Source organism: Sinohyriopsis cumingii, unplaced genomic scaffold (assembly GCF_028554795.1).
Source record: "Sinohyriopsis cumingii isolate HCF-2022 unplaced genomic scaffold, ASM2855479v2 utg002916l, whole genome shotgun sequence".
NCBI lineage: Eukaryota > Metazoa > Mollusca > Bivalvia > Unionida > Unionidae > Sinohyriopsis > Sinohyriopsis cumingii.
In genome coordinates, this window is record NW_028316336.1 from 198,438 (window position 1) to 215,977 (window position 17,540).

Genomic DNA, 17,540 nt, shown 5'->3' on the forward strand with positions numbered 1-17,540 from the left:
ATTTTCGTTTCAAAAACTGACCCTGCAGAAATCCAATCCAACTCCTCCATCAAAACAGTCACATCTGGGTAGTGTAAAACCTATCAATGCATTTTTCATTTTAAAGAAATTAAAGGTCATACTTTGAATTTGTGTCAGTCCATAAAAATAAAAATGCAGGAAGCATATTTCTTTTAACAGTGATGCTATGAGAAGAATATATTGTGAGTGTGTGTGTGTTTTTCAGTCATATCGCTACGATGTCTGCAGTGTGACAGTTTATAGTGATGTCTAGCACTGAGGCATCATGCCACAGACATGTAGCATGATGTCCCACCCAGTCACATTATTCTGACACCAGGCCGACCAGTCCTAACACTAACCTCTTAATGCTGAGCACCGAGCGAGGCACCTGTTAGTACCATTTTTGTAAGTCTTTGGTATGACTCGACCGAGGATCGAACCCACGACCTCCCGCATCTGAGGCAGATACTCTAACCACGAGGTCACCGGAGCGGTGAAGAATATATTGAACTAGATAAACAAGATGGCTTGACATTCAAGTGTACACTAAGATTTATCATCTTCATCATCTTGATATTGGTCTCTAAACAAATGTTATTTACATATTTTACAATACTTTATAAAATGAAACAAATATTCCATAGCCATAACTGTGGCAGGTGTTAGTATCCCAATGGTAAGAAGAATCTTATACAGCAGAACCCATCTAGAAAGACCACCTCTGTTTCGGTCTCATGACTGGTCATAACACTGTACATGTATAATCAATCAATCAATCAATCAATCAATGCAATGAGAATCTGTTTGGGTCTCATGACTTTTGTAATACTATACATGTATAATTAATTAATCAATTGATGCAATGAGAATATGTTTGGATGTCATGACTGGTTATAACACTACATAATCAATGCATCTGACCTTGAGAATCTAGTCTTTCAAGACAGGTGGTGTCTTGAGACAGGTCATATCCCTATATAATCAATAAAACCATGCATTAAGAACTGGGTCTCTCAAGACAAGATGACTCTCAGGACAGGTCATAACACTATATAATAAATGCATTTGAGCATGAAGACTCTAATCTTTCAAGACAGGTGGCATCTCATGAGGTCATAACACTGTATAAACAATATATCCATGCCTTAAGAATCTGGTCTCTCAAGGCAGGTTGACTCTAATGACTGGTCATAACATTATTTAATAAATCCATGCATTAATAATCCGGTCTCTCAAGACAGGTTGACTCTCAAGACAGGTCATAACTTAATATAATCAATAAATCAATATTAAGAATCTGGTCTCTCAAGGCAGGATGACTGTAATGACAGATCATACTATTATATAATCGATAAATCCTAGCATTAAGAATCTGGTCTCTCAAGGCAGGTTGACTCTCATTACATAATAACATTACATAATCAATAAATCCGTGCATTAAGAATCTGGTCTCTCAAGGCAGGTTGACTCTCATTACATAATAACATTACATAATCAATAAATCCGTGCATTAAGAATTTGGTCTCTCAAGGCTGACTGACTCTCAAGACAGGTCATAACATTACAAAGTCAATAAGTCTATGCATTAAGAATCTGGTTTCTCAAAGCAGGTTGACTCTAATGACAGGTCATAACATTATATAACCAATAAATCAATGTGGCAGGTTGACTCATGAATCTGGTCTCAGTTTCACTAAATGTTTTGAATTTTATTCCTGAGATTAAAATTTTTGAATATCTGTCTCACCATATGATTTGAAATTAAGTGTTCCACTGAACATTGAGCAGGCATTTCCTGAAATTAGTTTTAATATCTCTAATGAAGAACTGGGGACTTCTTCAAAACCTCTTCAAATTAAAAGAATTCTTTAACTCATTTTTTTCAAGAATAATTGGAGTATTCAGTGTACAATTTTACATTATAATAATTGTTTTTCATTCCTTGTATTACATCAGTGTACAATTTTAAATCAAATAGTTATATTTAATCACCTGTATCACATCAGTGTGCAAATGTTACAAAGAGTTATTTTTAAATACTGTTTATTATATCTGTGTGTAATTTTACCCAAAACAATATTTTTCATTCCTTGTATTACACCAGTGTGCAAATTTTACAGTGAAAGTTCTTTTTCATCCCCTGTATTACATCAATGTAAAATTCTAAATCAGTTTTTGTATTCGCCTGTATTACGTCAGTGTGCAAATGTTACAAAGTTAGTTTTAATCCCTTGTATTTCATCAGTGTACATCAGTTATAATTAGTTATTTTGCATCTGTTGTATTACATCAGTTACAAAGTTATTTATCATTCCTTGTATTACTTCAGTGTTACAATCAAGGAGTTATTTTGCATCCCTTGTATTACATCAGTTACAATCAAAGTTATTTATCATTCCTTGTATTACATCAATGTTACAATCAAAGAGTTATTTTGCATCCCAGTATTACATCAGTTACAGTCAGTTATTTATCATTCCTTGTATTACATCAGTGTTAGAATCAAAGATTTATTTATCAATCCTTGTATTACATGTGTTGCAATCAAAGCATTATTTTTCATCCTTTTGTATTACATCAGTTACAAAGTTATTTATCATTCCTTGTATTACATCAGTTACAATCCAAGTTATTTATCCTCCCTTGTATTACATCAGTTACAATCAAAGTTATGTATCATTATTTGTATTACATCAGTTATAATCCAAGTTATTTATCATTCATTGTATTACATCTGTGTTAGAATCGAAGATTTATTTTTCATCCAATATAGTACATCAGATTTACAATCAGTTATTTTTCATCCCCTGTATTACACCAATGTTGCAAAGTTATTTTTCATCCCCTCTTTTACATCGGTATAAAAAATCAAAGAGTTGTCTTTCATCCCTTGTATTATAGTTGAGATATGACTCACAAAATCACATTATTAGAAATACCTTAAACAAGATAATGCATAATCTCTTTTTGACAACATAAAACTGAACAACTTTGAAACTGGCACCATGCCTCACAAGACAGATGGACTCGTAGCAGTGGTCTTTCAAGATATGTTTACTGTATACATCTTGAAAAGACAGAATGGGGGAGAAAGAAACAAAGTTCATGCCAGGGTAATGCAAAATGTGCCTGATAAAGGTTTAATCAAGTTGTACATTACTGCCATGTTAATTTATCACACAAGTAGTGTATTTTTAGGTTAACATACTGACTACTGTGTTATGAAGGTTAATTACCAATATTAAAATTTCTATACATTTAATATATAGTAACACAAATGACAGAACCAAATGAATCATGACATCATGTAAGGCAATAACAGAAATTCAAGAATATTTCAGTCATTTCACTATACCATTCTGCAGTGTTGTCAAATAAAATCAATACTGTTCATCATGTTATAAACAGAACTTTACATCTGTGTTAATTTCAAATGAAATTATTAAACTCATTGAATAATTAAATCATCTGCATGATGAGGCCAGCAATTAGAATCTATGTATCACTGTAAAACAATCAGTGACCTTTCACACTGAGTTCCTTTTTACAAAAATGACATTTCAATCTATCTACATTTGTACTGCTACTTCTACAGATTTTCTTGCCTTTTCTGTCAGAAAATGTTGCCTGATATTGTGTACAAGTTATCAATGTATGACTATCATTGTTTGGGCTCAAGCAATTAGGTCTTGAGATTTCACATAGAATACAAAAACTATTGAATGTTATCGTTCCAATTTGGTCAGAAATCCCCTTGGCCAACATGAATTTCACATCCTAAACATTACCATTGAACCACTTCTCTTTTAGACATGATTTACACTTTTGATAACAAAAATGCACTGTCTGTTTCAGAATGTACAATATACTAAAAAAAGAGACAATACAGCCTCAGTAATCTGACTTTTTGGATGGTCATAATCAAACACTCAATTTGTCATTTAATGAAATAAGTCATTTTCATGTGGTGAAATAATGATAAGACAAAGCTTGTTCCATAGGAATATCGAGGTTTGTTTATTATTTAATATTGTTATCATTATATTCTTAAGACACTTAGAGTAGCCACTGCCTCATGGGTACTAGATAGTAAATCATTTTGTATATAGAGGATCTCAAAGGGGTAATGATTTAATACTGAATTTATGAAACAAGTTGAACAATTCCAGCTTTTGTAAGCCTTGGCAGTGATGTCTAGCACTGGGGCATCATGCTGCAGACATATAACATCATGTCCCACCCAGTCACGTTATCCTGACATCAGGCCACCAGTCCTAACATTAACTTCTTAATAATTAGTGCTAATGAGGCAGCTGCTGGTACAAATTTCATAAGTCCTTGGTATGACTCTGCCAGGGTTTGAATCCACGAACTTCTGCATCCGAGGTGGTCCCTCAAACCATTCAGGTCCCCGGAGCGTTCATTACAAAGAGACATTTTAATCATGTAAAACAAAATTCTCTGACTAAAACTATAATTTTCAAATATATTTTTTTACAAATATAATAAAAGATGGCTGCAAATAAAAGATTTCTTGGTAAATTTAATGAAGAATCGCTGACATAAAAATAATTCTTTTGAAAATGATAACCTAAAATTGTTCAACATTATAAACTTGTCTGATATATTTTTATTAAAAAGTCTGTCAGTGTAAAAATACTTTCAGAATTGTATACATGTATTAAGAAATACACATACAGATATACATATAGTGCCAAGTATTTCAACAGGATGAAATACACCAAAGTGTCAGTCCTGTATGTAAAGGACACCTGTTTAAAAGGATAATTATGGCCCTGTGCCAGTCCTGTATATTAAAGATACCTGTTTAAGAGTAATTATGACCCCATAATTTTACTGTTATTCACATGCCTGTCTGACTGTATTATCTTAAACTTAGATCATGTGTCTCACACATCAGGGAAGCATGGTTACTTCAAAAAATATGATATTATGTCATACTGCTGGACAGTTAAATTCCACCCAATCTCAGAAGTAGCACTGCGGGATTAGTTTCTGACACCACTTTGTGATCCCCATGGGACAAGAGTCCTTCCTTTGCACCAAAACAGATCAGGAGTGTTCATACTTTTTAAAGACTTATGGACCCTCTGCTCAGTAAATTCAGAAAATTAGTTCATATATAGGGACACCTTGGAACTTAGTTTTAAAAAAAGGATTGTTTAAAAAATAATCAGTTTTTTAATTGCTGATCATTTATTCTAAATCACTGCATTTCATTTCTGATCAAGTGTGCTATGATTAAGGCATGAAATCTACAAAGAATCAAACAATGTTAAAAACTATGAGACTAGTTTGCTCTCAAAATGTAATCATACACAATGTACGAGGTTGGTATATATAAAGCTTTAAGTCAATAATGACAGTAACTTCATTGAGCAGTAATGGAGTATAACAGTAATCAAAATGACCATCTTTAGATGATGACCACCTTGCTCTACACAGATCAAGAGCATTAAATTCCTCTTCTACAAGTAGCCTATACAGTCAGGATTCCATGTGGGGCAATCATGTGATTTACAAAGTCCAATTGGGCAACCAGTTTTGAATCAATAAACATCTGAATAGCAATCATCAGTATTTTTTAAAATCAAGGAAAATCATAGGGTTTTCTAACATACAAGTTTTAAAGTAAGCATTTACACTTAAAGCACTGCCAAATCGACACAAACACACTCACACACGTTCATAAGCGAACGTTAACTGCAACCACAGATACATTAAATAAAACAAAAGTTCCTTGAAAGGAATTCAAGGTAAGACATTTCTTCCTTTAAACTGTTGAATGTTGAAACCATCTCTGATTTCTTCAGCAATATGTGTGTGTGGGGGGGGATCTAACTTTAATGATTGAGGGGGTAAATCTAATTTTAATGATGTAATACTTACCTGCTTCTATTGTGCAGCTTGATCTATTTAGGGAGGAATGGTCAATTATTAGAAGGGTCATTCCTATTTTCTTGTGAACCAGGAAACTCTGAGAGTAGATGGCTAGAAATTGGTAATTTAACACCTTCTCTACTGTACCTTTCTGAATATGGGAGTGAACCTCTTCCTTTGAGTGTGCAAGATTTAAATGGGGGAAGAAAATGGAAGACCTTGCTAAAGGAAGGAGATCCAAAAACAAAATCCAGTAGCCATCTTTTATAATAAAAAGGACCTAGTCATAGACCATTATCAAAGACCAAGCCTTGAAAAGAGGCCTAGTGTAGCACATAGCTTCTCTGGCCAATCTTTTTAGTAGCCTTGTTCAGCCTGCTGAAAGAGGAAATTCTGTCATCAACTTTGCCTAATCGTTCATTGGGAGTAGTGGCAAGATCATTTAGTCCTGTGTTATCCTGGTCCATGGTCTCGTCAACACCTTAATTATAACTGAGTAAGGAAGCAACAAGAGATCTGGTCAAGAATTTGCCTCAAAAAGTCACCAGAACTTCAAGGTTTGGGACACAGGTCACAAGGCAGGTTGCTCTGCTATCTTGTTGAAAGACCAGCATTCTTCCTCCCCTGCTGCTGTTACTGACAGGTGCGAGGAGTCTGGGACAGAAAGAAGATCTTCATCCAACTCTCTCCTGGGAGGCAGGTGTATCCAACCCATTGTCTCTATACTGCAGGGAAAATATAAGGATGAACTTGAACTGGTTATTCTTCCCACTCTTCTAGCTGACTGTCCTAAGAAGCAGACTCAGCAGGTTGGTAAAAACAACACTCAACCCATCTAGAGCTAATGATTATTGATCCTCCATCAGGGGGGTGGCTATTGATTATTGATCCTCCATCTGGGGGTAGCTATTGATTATTGATCCTCCATCAGGGGGTGGCTATTGATTATTGATCCTCCATCCGGGGGTGGCTATTGATTATTGATCCTCCATCAGGGGGTGGCTATTGATTATTGATCCTCCATCAGGGGTGGCTATTGATTATTGATCCTCCATCAGGGGGTGGCTATTGATTATTGATCCTCCATCAGGGGAAAGAGTAACTCAGTCTCTGCCCTTATACAATTTGGAGTGTCTGCTCCTCCCTAACAGGATGGTGCAACTCACTTTCCACACATTTATAACTGTGGTCCCCACGGTTTTCTAAAGATAAATTTCCTGGGCTTTTCCAATTTCTTTAAGGTTCACATGTGATCATTACTGAATGGAATTAAAGAACATTTTAGCTTGTAAAACATGCATTTTCTAAATCTAAAGATGTTTCTCTTTCAAGACTCTCCAAAACATCTAAGTCCGAAAAGATGATCGTGTACAAAACCACAAAATGTATCACATGAAACAAGTTTGATTCCTGTGAATTGGCATGTAAAGTCATTTCAATGTACAGAATAAAAATTCTAACATTATTTTGCTGACCTGCATTATGTTGCCAAGTGGGAACAACATAATGAACATAATATAGTTTTGTTTCCTTTCAAACCTTTAATTTTAAAGAATTATATATATATATATATATATATATATATATATATGTGTGTGTGTGTGCATCTTATAAAGTTCTCATGGGTCGGTGGTTCTTTCTGGGGTTTTCCCAGGTTCTTCCTCCACCATTAATACTGGCCGCCATGTATAGCCTTTCCTGTGCTGAAAAATGGTGTTAAACCCTACAACAACAACAACAGCATCTTATAGAGTAAACATTTCCTATTACAGTAGGGAAAAAAACAATAAACGCAAATAATTAAAATCTTGTTTTGTAATGAAAGAGTTTAACCCTATATTTATTTATCTGTGCCAATAAAATTCCAAACAAGATTTTTCAAACAACCTAAGACGATCTGTTTAAAAATCCATCATTTCAAAAACATTTGAAACGGGTTGATTTAAATTTTGACAAAAGACATCCAAGATTAAATACTGTTGTATACAAGGACAGAATTTTCTGTAAAATAAACTTGTTTTCTTTTAATTCATTTAACCTGTCCCCACGCCTGTATTGATACAGGGGCTTGTATCATTTTTTAATATATAATACAAGGGACGAAAATTTCTCATTTTAGCTCTGCGATTCAACAATCTGGACTACAAATTTGGCTTAAAACGAATAGCAGTCCGTTTTCTAATCAGAGTTTCCTCTGAATATTCCCATAACATTTTTCATATTTGGACATTTAGGTTGGGGTGTGCAGTGATTGCAGTTGCATATCGAAAATTTGGAATTTGCCGCCACCGTGCATAGCTACATATTGTAGCAAATTTAAACTTATATTATATTGACTCAAACCTACATCAAACCATTAGAAAATTATTTATTTTCTCAGAAATGGCAAGTGTTATAAACGTTATGTCTTTAATCCACTGACAGAATAGACGAAACTACGGCATAGATGAAACCTGACCATGTACTCAACATTTGCATTACCAGTCACATGACTTCATAAATCTCAAACGACGACATCAGAAGTACAATAGTCACATGATATCAACAACAAACTCATTTTTAATCTTGTTGTACAGAAATTCAATTACATTAAATAAAAGTCAGATAATTTTTTTAAAAACCAGCAATCTGGCCAGTCTGATTTATGAAGCAGAGAGCACATGTCAACATGGTAGTCACGTGATACAACAAAACTCATGGAGAATTTTGTGTTCTTTCATTTTTGTATTTTTATTACAGCATAACCAGCATACGACTTTCATTTAATATTTTTTTCTCTGCAACATTTGAAAATGTGGGTTGTTAGATTTGTGTACTATGCGACTAGCAATGCAAATCACGAGTACCAGGTAACATTTCATAGACGCCGTTGTTATATCTTGTCTTTCAGCAGATTAAAGACATAATGATTTTAATACTCACAATTTCTAAGAAAATAAGTAATTTTCATATCAATATCATGCAGGTATCACTCGATCTAACAAAGTTTAAGTTTGCTCGGCCATCTGGTAAGAAGCCACGCTTTGCCATGAGCATGTTGGCTTCTTCTGATGCAAGATTGGTTTTTATACCTTCCATGTAACGAAAGATATGGGTATCGAGCTGAGTTTGAAAATAAAACTCTACTAGCTGAATCTAATCCACTGAGCATTTGGACTGACTCAGCATATATGTTTATTTGAAGTACCCAAATGATCCATACTGCACCCTCCGAATATTCTGGTTAGAACTCGATAAATTTAACTCACTGTAAGTTAAGACTCAGATGATTGTTTTGGGCGTCAAGTGGTGACAAAAAATTCCTGGGTTTTTCCCAACTTTCATCAATATTTGCAAAATTCAAGGACTTTCCATGGTCGGGAAAAGAATTATCATTTCTCCCAACTTTTCCAGATAGCGTGGAAACCCTGTATAACCTCCCCTGGGATCGGTCCTCTGAGACAAAGAGACTCTGATAAGCCTTCTTGTGGAAGACATGGAAAGAATTTTCTTCCTCCACTGAAAGGTACGTCTATTTTCCGCAAGCTCCCACACCACATAAAAATATAGGTTGCAAAAAGGACAACCACCTCTTCCATAACAGCATGTACAGTACAAGATAGGCAAGTGGGGTGTATCCCAAGGGTCTATCCTGTGACCACATCTATCCACATCCTAAGACATTGCTCTAAAAGAATGCTGAAAAGAAGATTTACTCAAAAACATCTATATACCTATATGTAAAAACAAGGGTAATGCAAGGACTAAGTCTACATTAATACTTTAACAGTGAGAAGTCACCTTTTTGAGGTAACATCACAAAACAATCACTGATGCTTGATGCTTTAATGCAAAAAGGTAAGCAGTGCTAAACAGAGTACTGAAAATTACAACTGGACAGTATGGACATCAGATCAGCTCCATTTTCATTTCAGGATCAACTAGACATCATATGAAGCATTTTAGAGAAATCCCAATCTTGATATGACCATCCATCCTGGAGGAATAGCAATAACAAGATTTTCAAGAAGGCCACTATGATGGCTGTATTGTATTTGGAAGCAGCAACTTTTTAATTTAGGATAAAGTGACTATGGGATGAAATTTTGTGTAATGTTTCATGGCATTCCTCCAAGTAGTTTAAGAGGAGTAGTGATAAAAAAAACTTGTGCTAATGACTGACGACAGATGATGGACAACATTCCATAAGCTATCCTAGTATATGATCAATAGAACTGAAATCCTGCTGTAACTAGAATGACAATTTAAAGCGTGAGTAAAACTAGATCCCCCCCCCCCCCGCCAGCATTCTGGTAACCTTTAAACCTTGATCTCAAGATGATAAGGATTAGCAAATGTAGCACAATAAACTCTCTTGGCCAATAATGAGACACAAGTACTAACTGAATCCAAAAAGGGGTTAAGGAAATAAGGTGAAAAGGATGAGCAAAAATTTGCTGAATGAATTGTCTTTGATTCATAGTAATTCATCCCAAGTATAAAGAGAATCCATTAAATGGTTCAGGAAATGTAAGCAACAAAAACTTATAATGCAAATCTTCTTAGACTGTGATTGTAACTCCAAGGTCAAATGTGCTACTAAGTGTGAAGCAGAATGAAATTGCACTTTTTATAGAATGATTTATCCAAAGTATAATATGAATTCATTTAAGAGTTTAAAAAATATAAGCAAATGAAAAACTTTAACCAAAACTTAATAAACAGTAGATACTGAGCATCTGTCAGAAAATTTTGTATCACTTTTCCATTAACCCTTTACTGGACATCAGTCCGGAGGATGAACTGCCTGATTTGCACAGGATTTATCCATTAACTCATGTTGGCATCCCTTCTGAGTTTACTTCCTATGCAATAATAATATTCTTTATAGGAGGAAATTTGTTGTTGATGCTGGATGCATATTGGGTATACTTTAGTGTAGCATGTAGGGGAAGAAATTTTTGGTTGCCTTGGCAATCAAATCAAGCGTAGAATGTTTACATTTCATGACAAAATTACATATTTTTCAGAATTCAATTCCATTAAGCTTACTACTTGCTTACTACTGATCTTGCCAGATCAGTCATGCTTTGAATTTTGTTTCATGTTATGACTGAGATTTTCTGATTTTATTTTAAGTTCCACCAAATAATGGCAAAACAGGTATTTTGTTGCCAGTGAAGTGTTAAAACTGAACACTTAAAGATAATGAGGTTTTGACTGTATATTATGTACTTATATTTCTCTTGAATGTACTCACATGGTCAAATATCAGAAAGTACTTTGGTCTAACAATGAATTTGTTGAAATGTATGCCAAACAGCTTGGTTACTATGGTAACAATAAAAACTGAAGTGGTAATATTGAGATATTAATGCTGTGTTTTACGACAACTTTAAAATATGAACGTCTGTGTTCAAGTTCAGAAGTTGAAAGAAAGCTGATGAATGACAAAAACTTCATAAAAGGCATGAAGATACAAGTGTTATCAGTCATGCTTATTTATTTGTATACATATGCATGCGCTTTTTTATGCATTATATTAAGGAATATACCACAATATCTGCTGATAATGAACCAAGCTATTATATCCAAATATCAAAATGTTTTTTTTTAAATCAAGATCAGCTTTCAAATGTATTACAGGATTTTCCTGTTGTTGCAATCTTCATACAAGTGTGAATTACTGATCATGGATTTATTATTTTGCATCATGGAACTAAACAGATTTTATGCTGAATGCTTTATCCAAAATCCAATTGTGCTCCTCTTTGAAATCTATTCTTTATTCTTAAATCAAATTTTGTTGGGGATGCAAGAATAAAACCTTGTTCAAAAGTGACACATTCTGGGACAAAGGGGTCATTTTTCAAACATAACAAAATTAACATTCTGGAATAATTATTTTTCAACAAAAATCACTTTTGGTCACAATATTTAGGATGTCCTTTTAAAAATAAAGAAAAAAGAAGCTTCCACTTATAAAGTATTTTATATTAAATAAAACATAAACTGTAAGATATAAAATTAATAGAACATAGCACAGTTTAATAGGTTTCTTTCAGTGACCTGGACAATGGAGGAGGGAGAAGATTAAGAAGAAAATTAAAACATGTAATTATCATAATATTAATCTAGCATATTGGATCCTTTGCTCACTAGCAATAATTAAACATTGGTCAAAGGTTCTACCGGGGGAAGGGGGGCAGGGCAAGAATCATGATCGATGTGTAATATTTAGTACATTTAATGATTTTAATCGATTTCAAATCCCTATTGCGCACTGACTTTTATGTGAAACTAAACCAAATATGAAATATAATAACTTTTAAAAAATATGACATTAAATAAAGATTTCAAAGTACTGAAACCTGTTTAACTTAGGGTAAATCCTAAATTTCACTATGATAAACATGCACTATCAATTGGTGGAGTTGAGTAAAATTTACTGTACCATGTGACTAATGGCTTTTCCTTGTTTCTACAAATAGACTAATATTTGAGGACTTCATTTGTAAACTTTTTGTTATAATTCATATTACAATTAGCAAGTAAATGTTTTCCTTAAAAATTGAAAATCCATATTCTCAAGAAATCAATGCTTCTTGGGCATCCCTTTTTTGCAGAAATGACAGATGTGAACCTAAATGAACACACAGTAGTAACTTATTTTTTAACATATTGTCTCATTCAAAGGTTTGAAGTTTGCTCTAACATTCCATTTGTTTTTTGTGAAACCTTGATAACAATAAACTGGACAAGTTAAAAGAATGGCATATAACTATGAATATTATAGAAAATCTTTCAACTTTACATTCAAAGTTTAAATTGACTTTATGTTGTAACTGTGAGATGCAGAGCACATTTCAAATGGCGGATACAGTAATATATATTGGACGAGTGTAGCCTGAATTTTGCAGCAACTTTAATCTCTTGAATAAACAAATAATTTGCTTCATACTTATTTCTAGATTCATTATCTCAGTTGTATAAGTATAGTTACACGTACAAAGAGTTTATTTTGGTAGTAATGGGTATCTTAATTGGATGTCATGAAAAGTGCCAATATGCAGTAAAGGGGTTGATGTCAAAAGGCAGGATTGTGCAGTAAAGGGTTAATACATGTATGAACAAAAACATGCACATTATAACCAAAGAAATACAATGCACTGAAAATTAACTATTTTCTTTTTAAAACTTTCAAAGTTTCTTACATTGAAAAGCTTCTGAAAAACAAGTCTGAAATGCAAACGCATGTTTTAGTTAAGTGCATTCTGAATAGTTTTTATTAATCAGCAATGTTAAGTTAGGTGAAGAGAGTTTAGAGAAAAAATAATGGATTTATGACTCTAACATTCATATTTGTACGTGTGTACAAGAATACTGCTTACCAAACATCTTATCTATTAAGAAAAATATCCTTGAAATCAGATTTCAAATCATCTATTGATAAATTCTTTCTAAAGACTTCTCATAAAAATATAGAAAGCTTAAATATCATTTTCTTTTTAATAATTTAATGTTTTCTGAGATTTTGTTTGTTTACCCGAAAATTGAGCAAGTCAAAGAAATAATGACCACTGCCAGTCTGAATCCTTTTGAATAAAAGTAGACAGTTCTCAAAAGTACAGATTAAATAATTATCTCCCCTGCTGTGTTTCCGCTAGGGTTGTGCCATGGTACATCATACTGTGAAGGACGGAAAAAATGGTACAAGGCCAAATGTTACCAGTACAAATGCTAATCAACCAATCTCATCAATGCATGGTTTATCATTTGCATAAAGTGGAGAAATCATGTTACTTTAGAGAATGAAAATGACACAAAAGAGTTTTTGACCTTTACAGGAGCTGCGCTGATAATGGAGAACATCAGAAGTCATTACCAGACCTGCCAACCCTGACTAGTTCATCTCAGTAAGGCAGTTGATTTTTTCCCATAAGTTTGACCAGACTTCAGTAAGATGTAACAAAATATCATAAACTGTTATTGTAAAGCTGGAAAACGTAATTTAAAGTTCGGTATTCGGAATGTGCAGCAACGATAAACATTATGTTCAACTAAAAAGTTTGTAAAGTACGTGTAGACTTTATTTGCCACTAGTACAGTTGCACAAATTTTAGTTCCAAACCCTATGGAGCTCAATGGCTTATTAATTACTGGAAATTCTTTTTTCCATTTCACTTGACGAAGGCAATCATATTTCCTGCCATGAGGCATACTCAAATTGGCATGTGATGTCCAATAAACATAATTGTGTCCCTTCCAGCTTATATTCACAAGAATCTGAATATTCCTTTTTATTTTTCTGTGTTGATTATTAACACTTTTCAAGAGCCTTATTTCCTCTTTTGTCTTAAATATGCAATGCTTGCTGGACGCCATTTTAAAAAAATATGTGCAGCTTAAAGTGTCTGACGTGCTGCTGTAAAGTTAGTCTGGTTCCATGACCAATTTCACTATTTCTAATACGAAACCCAGATCCAAATCAAACAAGGATGAACAAATTTTTCAGATTTTTTGGTAATGATCATTTTTCTGTAGTTTTTGCTTGTATGCCGTTAAGTGTATTTTAAGGGTAAATTTCAATACCACAACAACAGAGTAATACCATTCCAATATCGTGACTGTCCATCAATAGCTTACTCCACGAACAATTAACAACTTTTGTTGATTGTTCACTTATAAAGTAAATAGTTATGGTTTTTACATGCACCATACACAAAGTTTAGTTTTAGTGGCTTGGTGCAAGTGAATGCCTCCAACTTCAGCTTTGTTTATTGATCACATGACTTATGGTCAGCTAAAAATAGAAAGTGGGAAAATCCAAACCAAGCCAATCCCTCAGCAAACAAGTGTGTGGCTATTTAATTTGTTTTAAAGAAATAAAGGTACACATGATATACAGATGAAATAAACACCATAAAATAGGAATATCTAAATATTCAAGCTTGTATGTCAGTGTGGGTCTTCAAGTCTGATTGTTACTGATTAAGTGTTAATGCTGATTTACTGAATTGAAATATGTAATTGCCCGTTGAAATTGGAATTGGAATGAATGAAGTTTCTGTTGCTAATAGCATCAATCTAGTCACTCTTACTTCCTTCAAACAACTTCTTCCAAAAGCTTTTATTTGATTCTGTGCACTAGAATCATACTCAGCTGGTACGCTGGTTAGTGGAAAATTTAATCCGATCTGCATTCTCTGTAAACTGCAGAATGATGTCACAATAGTCTCTCATAATGTCCCACAAAAAGAATCAAAGTTCAGCTGGCCATGTCCCTTGAGGCTCATTTTTATCTGATGAAATCAATTTTTTAGTTTGGCTTCATTAAACACTGCAGGTTTTACCTACCTGCTCACCGACATCCTTTGTTGTCCAAAACTGTCTGCAACTCATGTAACAGCATCACTGCTGTAATCATGCAATGCATCCACTCCATATGAGAAATATCAAACATTAAACACAGCACTGATATTCGTAATGATGTCTATGCCTTTTTCTGAAAAATGTGCTAAAAGGCTGCCAGTGAGACTGAATAAATTCTGTTCTCATTCAATCGTTACCAAGTATACTGACTTGAGTGTCAGTTGTTGTTCTGATGTCCCTGTAATATCCATCAGTCATGATTGGAGCTCTGAACAGGCCTCCTGACATACCAAGATTGCCCAGTTCAAGGACTGTGGAACTAACCACTGACTCTATAATACTCAGACTGACAGACCACTCTGAAAAACTAGATTCAGTATGTTTATGACTGCCAAAATGTCAGTTACTATGTTGGTGATCGTAATGAAAGACAACATTTGTATTTTTTGCACAAGTCCTTTGGTAATAGCATTGTTAAGTCGCTGGCTTCTTCTTCAAGTTCCAGCGCAACATCTGGCCTTATTTCTTTCAGAAATTCAACAGCTCTTCCAAGAGATAACCATCGTACAGAACAAGGATGCTTAAGTCCTAAAAATTCTTCATCTCTCAAAATGTTATGCAGTTCATTTAAGCACTGGTTTCTTGTTCCTGAATACTGATAAAACTAGAAGGCTTCATTGGCTGCGTTCTTGTAATCTGCAATTTTGTACAGCTTTAGCTTTCATCATGAGTGTTACACAATGAGCTGCACAGTAAATGTGTATCTAGAAAAGTTTGTCTTCATGTAAATGTACCCACATACTTGTATGTCTCCCATTCATGACACTTGTTCCATTGTACAAGAGTCCAGTAACTTTTTTCAGTGGAATATGTCTGTCAATACTTCACAAACATTGTAATTGCTTCAGCTTTTCCACTGATGACAGTAAAATTTCCAATCAATAAGTTTCCATAATAAATCACATGCCAATAGACAATCAGATTTTTTTTAAATCATCAAATTCATGGTTTTACCAATGATTATACTTATATAGGGCCATTCAGTGTTAGCTTATCAATTTCTTCCATGGTAGCTTTGACATGGGTGATTTCCATTCTACTGTGTCTAGCTGGGAATATGTCTTTTATTTTTGAAGAGACTGGCATCCACAATCTTTCAATATTTTCATCAAACAAGGAAACACTTAGCTGCAACATTTCCTGGAGCTAGCCAAGTACAGCCCTCATATGTGGTTCTAAAGAAGTTGTCTTGCTCTTAATGTTTTCCACAACAGCAGGTTTTCTGCTGTTTATGGATTCCAACTGTACTTATGTGGTTAGAACTATTTTGAGGGTCAACTTGCACCAATCATATACAATTTTTAAATCCTTTTATAAACCCATTTGTTTTCTTTGCTTTTTTGCAAACTACATAAAATAACTATTTTTCTTTCAGACTCTTCGGTGCAATGAAAAGTCATGTGCTCAGGCATCACTGTACTACTTAGTTCTTAATTTCTTTCAGGCAGTTTTTTATTTATCCATGTCTGAATGTGAAATTTGTGCCACGGAAAAAGCCTTTAATAAATCTTCCTTTGAAATTGGAATGTTGTGTTCATTTTCATCAGCAGCATCATACTGAGAACTGTCAATTTATCATTAATATTTTCTTTTAAAAATGAATTTATCAATTGCTGAGACATGACTTCAAACCATTAAAATGGAATGAAGCAGAAAGCGACTGACTTAGCTAATGTTAACGTCAGTGAAGTAGAAGGAGGTTGGGGAGACGGGGCTAATTTTCATTGTTTCGCGTAAAAGCAATCAGTTAAATACAACAGCACCAGAAACAGAGTCAGCTTTTGCCTTATGTGGCTTCATGCTTTGATCAGACAGAAACTACACATCATGCAACAGCATTCCAATACTGTGTTTCAGTATTTTGATAACAAAGGAGATTCAGACCTAACTGTATGTTGTTTATTCTAATACTCTCAGGAGACATAAATATACTGCATGTATATACCATTACATTGCCTGAATCCATCAAAGAGATAAGCTAACTCTCCTTCTGGTGCCATGTAGTTGCCATCAATCACTGATCAAAATCAACAGGTGTAAGGAACCACAACTGCATAAAAAGAATAAGCTAGCTAATGAGAAACTTTGATGATGAAACAGTTAATTTTCAATACATGAAATACATTTTAGTCTGTCAGTACACAAAATGGTATATATCAGTGTAACAGAATCTCACCTCAAGACACGCATAGATTAAATGATTTTTTTCTTCTTCACAATTAATT

General features: G+C 34.0%; 1 protein-coding gene across 6 annotated transcripts in view; it reads right to left on the reverse strand.

The window, feature by feature from the left end:
- The window catches only part of LOC149769970 (uncharacterized), a 206,870-nt gene that overhangs the window by 84,043 nt on the left and 105,287 nt on the right, over positions 1–17,540 (reverse strand). The gene's annotated exons all lie outside the window — the stretch shown is intronic.